Source organism: Zingiber officinale, chromosome 7A, assembly GCF_018446385.1.
Source record: "Zingiber officinale cultivar Zhangliang chromosome 7A, Zo_v1.1, whole genome shotgun sequence".
NCBI lineage: Eukaryota > Viridiplantae > Streptophyta > Magnoliopsida > Zingiberales > Zingiberaceae > Zingiber > Zingiber officinale.
Window position 1 is genome coordinate 83559128 of NC_055998.1, and position 11747 is coordinate 83570874.

The 11747-nt window shown below is 39.4% G+C and overlaps 1 non-coding gene across 1 annotated transcript; it reads left to right on the forward strand.

The window, feature by feature from the left end:
* The first annotated feature begins 1749 nt into the window (after positions 1-1749).
* On the forward strand, positions 1750-1855 carry LOC122003193. The gene has a single exon (XR_006117854.1). It is a non-coding gene; the product is annotated as a small nucleolar RNA R71 (small nucleolar RNA).
* The last annotated feature ends 9892 nt before the right edge of the window (positions 1856-11747 follow it).

Consider the following 11747-nt stretch of genomic DNA (forward strand, 5'->3'; position numbering starts at 1 on the left):
TTGGGAGATCTTCTCCCAACATCTTCCACCACATTGTCTCCTTCGTTTGGTGGCCTTCCATGAGGATGGAAATTCCATTCCTCAAGTTTATAAATGCTTGTCCTGCTACAAGCACTTAAAAGAGACGAGACATGGTTAGAGATATTAAACAAATCATATTCCAACCTTTCCTTACCAATTACCAAAGAAAGCTTATGATTTTTGACATCAATTATAGCTCCAGCTGTAGCAAGGAAACGTCTTCCTAATATGATAGGAATCCTAGGGTCCTCTTCCATGTCCAACACGACAAAATCTGTGGGAATAACATTCCCATCCACCTCTACTGGCACATCTTCTATAATACCCAAAGGGTACCTGCAGGAATGATCGGCAAGTTGAAGTGCCATAGTAGTAAGTTTAATATTTTTGAGACCTAATTTATTACAAATTGAATAGGGAATGAGGCTAACACTTGCCCCCAAATCACAAAAAGCTTTTTCAAAAAATTCTTTTCCTATGCTGCAAGGAATATAAAAGCTCCCTGGGTCCTTTAGTTTTGGGGAAGTGTTCTTCTCAAAAATAGCGCTACATTCCTCACTAAGCGCAATGGTCTCAACCTCTCCTCTTCTTCTCTTGTTTGACATGAGATCCTTCAGGAATTTGGCAAATCTAGGCATTTGAAGAATAGCATCAATAAGAGGTACCTCTACACAAATTTCCTTAACCTTTTCTAAAAACTTGCCAAATTCTTCATCTTTCTTGAGCATTGTAAGTCTCTGAGGAAAAGGGACAGCTTTGCTCTGATGGTTCAGTGGAAGAGTCTCTTCAACCTCAATGGTGCTCTCCTCATTAGCTTGAATCTGATTTGGTATAAGAGGAGAGAGCTCTTCTTCTTTTTGTATCCCTTTTGGAGCAGTCACTTGGGGGTCTCCCAAGGTCCGTCCGCTCCTAAGCTCAATTCTATTGCAATGCTCCATAGGATTCACATCAGGTTTTCCTGGAAGTTGTCCTGGTGCTCTGGATGATGAGGAAGCTAGTTGGGCAATTTGACTATCCTGGATCTTTTGATGCTTTTCAGAATTATCCATTCTCTGAATGAGCTTTGCTAAATCTTGCTTCATTTTATTCTGACTTGAGATAATTTCTTCAAGCATCTTTTCAATATTTGACTTTGGTAAGCCTTGAGAAGATGGATGTTGAAAATTTTGTTGCCCAGCTTGAAAATTTGGTCTTGCCCCCATAGATGGTCCTTGATCTTGATTATTTCTGTAAGAAAAATTGGGATGGCTCTTCCGTCCAGGGTTATAAGTATTTGAGTATGGGTTGTTCTGCCTTTGATTGTAACTCATAATTGCATCACATTGTTCCAGTTGATTGATTTGTGCAGTGATAGCTCCCAATGGACATGAGTCATTTGAGTGCTCTGAACTTCCACATACTTCACAAGATGTACCAATAGCATTGACCATATTAGCACTAGTCCCTATATTCTCAAATTTCTTTGTAAGAGCGTCCAATTTTGCAGACAAAAGAGTGACTGCATCTACATCAAACTTCCATGATGCTTTAATTGTTGGGTTTACAAAAGAATAGCCACCACTTCTTTCATTTGCCCATTGATGATGATTTTGTGCTACACTGTCAATAATTTCTTCAGCTTCATCTAAACTTTTGTTCATAAGTGCCCCTCCAGCAGCTGAATCAAGGGACACTTTGGTATGATAGTTGATACCATTATAAAAAGTGTGCAACACTAACCATCTTTCCAACCCATGATGTGGGCATTGTCTGAGCATACTATTATATCTATCCCATGCTTCAAAAAGAGATTCTGAGTCAGTCTGCTTGAAGCTTGAAATTAAATTCCTCATATGAGCTGTTTTGCTTGGTGGATAGAATTTATCAAGAAATTGTTGCTCACACTGCTCCCAAGTGGTGATGCTATTAGGGGCCAAAGAATTTATCCATTGCTTTGCCCTATCTCTTAAAGAAAACCCAAATAATAATAATCTAACTGCGTCTGAAGGAACTCCATTCATTTTCATGGTACCACATATTTCATAAAAGACCTCTAAGTGTTGATTGGGGTCTTCATGAGGTCCTCCACCAAATTGGTTCTGCTGCACCATAGATATAATTGCGGGTTTGATCTCAAAGTTATTAGCTTCCACTGAAGGTCTTGAAATACTAGATCGAAAACCTCTTGCATAAGGTGCTGCATAATCCTTGAGTGGTCTATTCGCCATGTTCAAATGTTCCTGTTCTTCAATTTGCCTTTGCAGAATTCTTCTTTTATGGAAAGTTCTGTCAATCTCAGGATCAAAAGGAAAGAATTCCCCTGCAAAGTTAGATCTTCGCATGCACAAGAACAAGATGGAAGATGACAATTCAACAGAAAAAGAAAAATGAAAGAATAAAAAATGCAGAATTGAATTTGTAAAAAGAATTAACAAGAAGTAAAAGTTATACAAGAAAGTAAAAACAGAAATATAATGATTAGTTACAACTATGCAATATGAAAGGAAAACAAATGTTATGTTTAGTCTAACTCAATTGATAATTCCTAATGTTATAGCGCAGTCCCCGGCAACGGCGCCAAAAACTTGTTACGCTCCGCAAGTGTACGGAAATGTCGCAAGTAATATAAAAGATTATCGTATCCACAGGGACTGGAATAAGCACTAGAAATGTCTCAATGCGAATTAGCTAAACAACTATTCAATCATTTCAAATGCAAAGTAAGGGTAAAAAAACCTAATATTAAAGATCAACAAACAAAAGTTTAGTGTTTTGGGTTATGATAAAGGAGATTCTAGGAGCTTCGGTTTCTTTGTAAGATTTCTTGAATGTAAATGGTTCACCAATTCTTTTCCCTCAATTGTCAAACACTTGTAGAAAGTTGCCGGTTCTCTCTTACAATAGATAACCGGCTAAGGACCGAGAAATGTATCTAAATATGATCAATTATATGTGAACCTACGTTGTCCTTACACAGAAGCGCACCTATTACTATGCCTTCCTCGGATATCAACATAGAAGCCCACAACTTATTAATCTATCAAGATACAAGAAACTAATCACAAAATCCATCCTACTCTCTTGAATATTCCTATTTTCTCTTCAGATTATCTCTCAAACGTCCTTACACGGGCTTGCACCTGTCACGTGGATCCCTCGGATGATCGAGTGAGAGTTTATCTCTACAAAGTCCACAAGAAATCCAAACAATCAATCAAGAATGAGAATTAAGCACAAATCACCATTAATCATTCAAGATCTAATTGATACAAGCAAGACAATGTCATTGAAACAAGAAAAATGGCAAATCCATAAGAGATTACATCAATCCATCATACAAATACTCCCTTAATCCTAGAATACAAGATCTACTCCATGAATCGAGGAAGAAAACCCGAGGAAATAAAGATTACAAGCATTTCTTAAATCCCCAATCCAAGAAACCAAGAAGAGGGGGAAAGAGAAAACTTATCTACGAAGAAGCCTCGTCTTCGGATCCAATCCTCGCTCCGGAGTTGAAATCGTCAAGATCTCCCTTAGAATCGCCCAGAAATCCTCCCAAGAATGGGAGGAAACCACCAAATCTTGCCTTCTCCCAAAGGGGGAGAGATCCCCTTTCAATTCATGAAGGAAGGTTTAAATAGAGGAGGAAATCGGGCGCCACACGGCCCCACGACACGGCCGTGTGAGATTCACACGGCCATGTCCTGTTCCTTCTCTGCCAAAGCTGCACGGCCGTGTGACTCCACACGGCCAGGACCCTTCTGCTCTCTAGAAATGCTACACGGCCGTGTGGTGCACACGACCACCACCTGCTTGGTCTCTGGAAACTTCACACGGCCGTGTGATGCACACGGCCACCACCTGCTTGGCCTCTGGAAACCTCACACTGCCGTGTAGATCCACACGACCATGTAAGCCATCTGCTCTGATTTCTTCAAATCAAGACACGGCCGTGTGAGATTCACACGGCCATGTCCTCTTCCCTTCCTGTTAAGACTACACGGCCATGTGTGGTACACGGCCTGATGATCTCTCCCTTCAATTACTTCAAAGCTTGCCCGAGGACACATAATCTTCACCAATTTCGACTCCTGTGTACAGAAAATGCACAAAAAGCAGATCTCCGAACCAAAAGAGTAAATATGCTAAAAGGAAAGCTGGAAGTATAAAAATGAATAGATCAAGCATGCTCAAAGTATGTAAATGTGCGTAAAAACATGCATAAAAGAGTATATAATTTACGCACATCACTAGCATCGGTTAAACTCAAAGGGAGACTTGATTGGAGGCGCAGACGCAGGACAGACATGGTGCAAGCATGTCAACACATGGGGGGAGGATGTGGCTGGAGGGGATTTCTACTTACAAGTTAGCGGAAACAAAAAATAATAGAAATGCTAGAATGAAATAATAAGAATGTAATGCTAACTCCTTGATTTATTTAGTCTCCATCTTCTTGAGATGATTGATCCAAGAGTCCGTACACACGATCAAACTTTCACTATGGTCTTCTACTTCTCGAATCAAACATGAAGGTGGAGAAATCTTTATATGATGATCTCTTCCTCTTATAAGATGAAGCAATTAGTTTGTGAGGATGAGATTGAGAGTATGAAAGCTTAGAGATCACTTGGAGAGCTTAAGGATGTTTTAGCATGAACAAGTTGCGTTTTCTCCAAGCTTCAAAAATTTCTTTTATATTTTTCATAGTCATCAGTCAACTGGTCTTTACATCAGTTAACTGATGAGATCCAACGTCACTCAGGGATTTACCATATTTTTTGCCGTCAGCAGCCTAACGGTAGATTGGTATTGACCATCAGTCGACTAGTAGGTTGTAGCAATTCTCTTTGAGTTTTTGGATCATGTACCGTTGACTGATACAAGTATCAGTCGACTGGTACATCTCAAAACTGAGGTTTAAACACTTCAAATATGATCATTTCATACTTGAAGCTTACCCTTAGCCTAGACTTACACCTTCAAACAACTTCCATCAGTTTCACCCTTAGAATGCTTCCGAGTCCACAACTCCTCATCCTTACACTCGCTTTCAAGTGTTTCCTTCGACTTTGTCATACCAATTCTTCTTTTTCCAAGAGGCCGTGCCTCCTGGACTTCATCCGCCAAGACTATAAGTTTGGACTTTTCTTGCTAAGTCTTCATACCTGGACTTTCTTTTGTATATGTCACTCCACATTCATGTTAGATCACCAACATTGTCTAACTTAAATTTATTTAACCAATCATCAAAAGTAAATGATACTTGGAGCAAGATTACACTAACAATCTTCTCTTTTTTAATGTTAGGCAAATTGTTTAAGTTAGTTCTTTAAATATGCAATAATCATAAAGCATAAGTATAGTCATATGAATATCTATGAACACCATGATTATAAAGCTCAACTTGAATATCTATGAACACCATTACTATAAAGCTCAACTTTTAAAGTGAAAGTTCTAATTTAACCTATCTATTTCTCCCCCTTTGACACACATCGAAAAGAGAAATGAAATTTACTTGGAGACCAAGTCAACACCCATAATTGTGAACAAGGTTAGGGCATAATTGACGCCGAGCAGAATATAGATTATTCTGGGGCATGAAGTTACATAGGGATTAAGAAGAAACAAGAGAGAAATAACGAAATAAGAAGTAGCTCAAGATTAGTTTTTTTAAAAACCCTTCTTGAGAAAATAAGAGCAGGAAATAAAGAACAAAAGAGATGTAGCCGTAACGTGGCTTAAGCGAAACTAATTGATTCAATATCAAAATAACTTGTTCCCAAACATCATCTAAGCATAGGTTTATATAGCTCTCAAAACCCTCAAAAAAATCTAAACAGAAAAATAACTAACTAGACTTATTCCTTAAGATTTAGGATAAATTAACTATCAAGACTCGGTTCCTAAGATTTAGGATAAAATTAAATAAAAAATAAACTAAACTTAATTAACGGATAACTACTTAAAAAAGATCCCAATTTTGGATTCTCTCCTATATCAGTCACCTAGGGTTGAAGAGAACTCGTCCTCTAGTTTAGGGTGGGTGTTGTTGGTTGGCCCTAGGAAGATCGTACCGGTTCCACTGTACAAAAATTTTGTACAAGTGTCGAACCTTTTCTAAACAACCTATTGTGTTCTTTAGAAATTAAATTAGGAATCGCAAACGGAACTTAACATTATTGATTCCAAATTTAACTTATCTGTTCTTAATGATTTAGACTTAGATCGCAAGCAGAACTTAACACTATTGATCCAAGTCCAACCTATGTTACAAAGTTAATTAAATATTTATTTCTAAAATCGGCTCCCAGGTCAAACATGGTGAGGCACAAGGCCTTCTTGGGTATGGGATCATCCACCACTACCTCAACAAAGCCTTTAATAAAAATTCAATATTTAATTTTCTAAAATAACATTAGGTTTAACCAAAAAGAACAATCAAATCACAAATTCAAAAAATAAAAAAAAAACACAAACTCGAATTACAAATTCGAAACTCTAGAATCATATGCCTCTTATGTTTGGTATTTCCAAAAATAACTATACAAAGAAAACTAGTATGATGCGGAAAACAATTACTAGTTATACCTTTCTTTGTAAGCAAATAACCTCTTAATCTTCTACCGTATTCTATTCCTCTTCTAATCTCGGACGTTGTGTGGGCAACGATCTTCCGAGACGAGAACCACCAAACTCCTTCTTCTCCAAGCTAGATTCAGCCACCATCAATTCTCCAAGAGAAGTAGAGGTCCGACCACCACCACCAAGCTCCAAGGGATGTAAGAAACAAAGCCTCCTTTCTCTCATTCTTCCCCTAGCTAGAACTGGCCACCATCACCAACTCCAAAAGAAAGATGAAACCGGCCACTAAAGAAGAAGAGAAGAGGAGAGGGAGAACCTCTAGGGCTGGCCACACCAAGGAGGAAAAGAGAGGAAGAAAAAGAATAGAGTTGTCGTCCATGAAGGCTCCTCTACCCCCTCTTTTATAATCCTTGGTCATGAAAAATAAGGAAAATTTAATAAAAACTTTCTTAATTCCTTTTATAAAATACCAGAAAAGGGTAGATAATAATAAGGGATTTTTCTGGAATTTCTGAGAATTTTTCAAAAATTTTTCGGAGCTCGTATGGACGAGTTTACGAGGATAAAAACTGGGCCCCGGAAAAGCCTATTTAGGTTACCCAATTTAAGCGAGGAAAAGTTGAATTTATTTATTTAACTTCTATTTTCTTTTTCCTTCTCCCCACACGCCGTTTCCTTTCTCCCCCCCGCTGAACCCCTCGCCTGCCCTAACCTCCTCGCGCCGACAGTTCCTTGCCTCCCCGTGTACAAAAGCTGTCGGCCAGGGAAGTCTTGTTCCTCTCCTTCCCTCCGGTACAAAAAGAGTGGCCAAAGGAAGCCCTAGCGATCTCCCCCACTGCCACTTCCTCTCTTCTACCGACGCCGACTTCACAGCCGACGCCAACTCTGATCGCCCCTCTACCTCTCCTCGAGCCTCCTTCCCTCTCTTCGCGGACACCAGGAGCTGCGGGGAAATGAGCATTCGAGCTCTATTTGGTTGTGCTTGGTCTGAAACCGCCGTCGCCGCGCCGGTTGCTGAGAGCCCTTGTTGTCGGGCATGACTTCTTCTCCTAACTCCCGGTCGCCACTGCAAGAAACCCTAGCGCCGGTCCCTAGCCCTCTGACGACCTGACTATTCTGATTGGAGGTCCTGGTGAGTACAGTTCTCTTCAGCCTTTTCTATTGTGCATCTTCCAGCTTTTGTCCAGGAGACTGTACTCCATAGTTATTACCATTTGTTATAGTTTACTATACATGTCAACTAGGTATCTACTGAGTTGTTGAACTCACCCCGTGGACACTATCTTTTTCAGGTACCAGGTTGTTTATGGAGTCGCTTGGAGTATCCTGCCTGTTGGTCCCCACGTCACATCAGAAGACCTGTCTCCACTTTTATTTATTTGCATTTTGGTATATGAAATTTTTGTATTTCGCTTTGTGTTCCAGTTATGTTTCTAGAGTGTTGTTTTGTTGTGTGGTGTAAGCCTAGCCGGCTAGCAGTCTTCATTTTTAGTTTTGTATGTGTTGTCCATTATATTTTCGCTTTGTTTGGTTTTGGTACAACCGAGTGGGCTGTTAGATTTACATATAACTGCGTGGTTGTGTTTTTATTGTATCAGCCGAGTAGGCTGCATATAAACTGTATGGTTGTGTGTATATTCCAGCCGCCTGTGGCTGAGGTATATTGTGTTTGTAGAAATGACTCAGATTGTCACCCGTACAGGGGAGATGCTGTCGAAATTTCTTCGGACAGGGACTCCCCCGGGGCGTGACACCTTTGCCATTGAAAAGGAAAGTTTATTTAATTAAAAATAATTTTCTTTTCATCAATTATAATGGCCGACCACTTTGAACTCCAAAACAAGGAGAGTTTTAATTAACAAAAGAATTAAAACTTCTTAATTTATTTCCGAAAATTTATAAAAAATTTCTCCAATAATTTTTCCTTCATGGTAGTTTGTAAAAATGAACTTTTATAAATTTAAAAGGAAAGTTTATTTAATTAAAAACAATTTTCTTTTCATCAATTATAATGGCCGGCCACTTTGAACTCCAAAACAAGGAGAGTTTTAATTAACAAAAGAATTAAAACTTCTTAATTTATTTCCAGAAATTTATAAAAAATTTCTCCAATAATTTTCCCTTCATGGTGGTTTTTAAAAAGGAACTTTTATAAATTAAAATTTTTCTTTTAAACATGTGGATGATTTCTAAAAAGGAAAGTTATCTCGAAAAATTAAAATCTCCTTTTAATCTACAAATAAGGAAAGATATCAAATCTTTTCTTAATCATTTGTAGAAACTTATAAAAGGAATATTTAATTTTAAACTCTCTTTTAAATCATGAACATGGTTAAAAAGGAAAGTTTTCTTAAAATTAAAATCCACCTTTCAATCTACAAATAAGGAAAGATTTCAATCTTTTCTTAATATTTTGTAGAAAGCTATAAAAGGAAAGATTTAAATTTTAAACTCTCTTTTAAAACCATGGAATCCATATAAGAAAAATTTATAAATAAAATCCTTTTTATATTATATGTGGCCGGCCACACCTAGCTTGGACTCCAAGCTAGGGCCGACCACTAATCTTGGCTCAATCCTTGGGTCTTGGGTAGCCCTAGCTTGGGTTCCAAGCTAGCTTGGCCGGCCACCAAAGAGTGGGTAAGAAGGTGGGTATAGGTGGGTATAATTCTCTATATATAAGAGGCTACGATAGGGACCGAGAGGAGGAATTGGTTTTGGTCTCCCGATGAAATTAAGCTTCCCGTGTTCGCCCCGAACACACAACTTAATTTCATCAATAATAATTCATACCACTAAAGAATTATTATTGAACTACCGCACCAATCCCAAATTATATTTTGGGCTCTTTTTTATTATGAGTGTGTTAGTCTCCCTGTGTTTAAGATGTCAAATGTCCACTAATTAATCGAGTTACTGACAACTCATTTTAATTAATATCTTAGTCCAAGAGTAGTACCACTTAACCTTATCGTCATGTCGGACTAAGTCCGCCTGCAGGGTTTAACATGACAATCCTTATGAGCTCCTCTTGGGGACATTCTCAACCTAGATTACTAGGACACAGTTTTCTTCTATAATCAACAACACACACTATAAGTAATACCATTTCCCAACTTATCGGGCCTATTGATTTATCGAGCTAAACCTCACCCATTGATAAGTCAAAGAAATAAATACTAAATATATGTGCTTGTTATTATATTAGGATTAAGAGCACACACTTCCATAATAACAGAGGTATTGTTCTTTTATTTAGTTAGTATAAAAAGGAACTACCTCAAATGGTCCTACTCAATACACTTTGTAAAATACCGGAAATAGGCGAATATTAATAAGGGAATTTTCTGGAATTTTTGGAAATTTTTCGGAGCTCGTACGGACGAGTTGACGGGGATAAAAACGGGGTCCGGAAAAAGCCTGTTTAGACTACCCATTTAAGCGAGGAAAAGTTTGATTTTTCTTTTATTTCTTTTCTTTATTTGTTTTATTTTCCTCCGATTTCTATTTGTCGCCGTTTCCCTCTTCCCCTGCCGAACCCACGCGTGCCCGACTCCTTTCCCCGCGCGCCGACGGCTTGCCCTAACCGCACGCGGCCACGGCGGTTTTTCTTCCTCCTTTCCACTTCTTCTTCTTCTCCTTTGCCCGAGCCGAACCCTCCTTCCCTCATCTCTCGTGACGTCGGCCTTCTCCACCCGACAGCACCGCCGGGTGCTCTTCCTCCTCGCTGAGCGACGCGCCGCCGCCACCACAGCCGACAGCCGGCCGCCTTTCCAGTGACGACACTTCTCCTCTTCCCGTGACGCCCCTTCCTCGCATGCCCTAGCCGAGCCCTGCCGACGCCGTGCCCTAGCCGAGCCCTGCCGAAGCCGTGCCCTAGCTTGAAGTTGACGACTACGGTTCGATCTCTCCGACAGCCATTGTGTTGCATTTCTCTGCCCTAGCGCCGCTGCCTCCCTTGCCTAACCCTTGCTTCGTTTTCCCTGTGCTTTAGTTGTCTCTCCGGGTTGTGGACAGAGGCAAAACAGTTCGAGACCAACATCTTGGTGACCACAACCTGCTGCCCGACACCACTGTCCACCCACTTGAGTTGGGTAAGTTTTGGAGTGGATACATTATGATCATTTGGTGTTGATTGATGTAATGGTTTCATGATCGATATTAGGATTATTAGATTTCTGTTGTAAATTGTTAGGGTTGGAGTTATAATCCAATTGGTGCATATAAGGGTTTATTGATTTTAGAAAGTTTGCCATGATATAATTGATTAACTCACAAGGAGATTGGGTTAAAAGATTTAAACATAATCTAAGGAGAATAATGGATTAATTAGGGTTAAGCAGATTTAACTTTAATTATATGGTTAATTAATAATCATCTTTGTCTGTGGCTATCTTAAATAGGTGCGTAAAAATTGATTTAGCTATTTAATTTATAAGTAAGTAGCTGAATCTGTTGGTCATGGAATTACAGGACTTTGACACGAGATGAGTATCTCGATTGTCGGATTGGACCTTTTCGATTGGAGGCGGGTACTTTGACTTATGTCATTTGATATGCATAATAATGTGTTTAACATATAGCAATGATTGTGTTTTCCATTTGTTTCGGTTGGTCACTACATGATCTGTTACATGTTGCTTGTTTACTTATTATGCACTGCATGTTATTATTTATCTGACCATACATGCTTTAGGTAGTGACCCAACCATATGATACATTATGTTCAGGACCTAGGGTTTATTTGATACTCTATCTGTTTGTGTACCTTCCATCTGATACATTGACTTGTGGTACACCTTTTATTTATGTATGGATCTTGCTATACTATTCATGATATTGCCATGTTTAGTGTCATGCATCATCTTGCATGATTGCATGCTGTGCGATTGTCTGCTCCATTATTGAGAGCGCATCGCCAGTTACATGTATCTGTACACACCACCACTCATGGGTTAGTGGTATATCAGACAGGTGTGTGGCAGTTCTGCTGTTTGGCTCCGTTGGTCTGGTGACTCAGCGTGGTAGCCGACAGACAGTTCCGCTCTGTTTGGCTCCGTTGGTTTAGTGTAGCAGCGTTGTAGCCGGCAGGCAGTTGGACTTTGTTTGGCTCCGTTGGTCCGCTCATGGGTAGTGTGACTCAGCGTGGTAGCCGG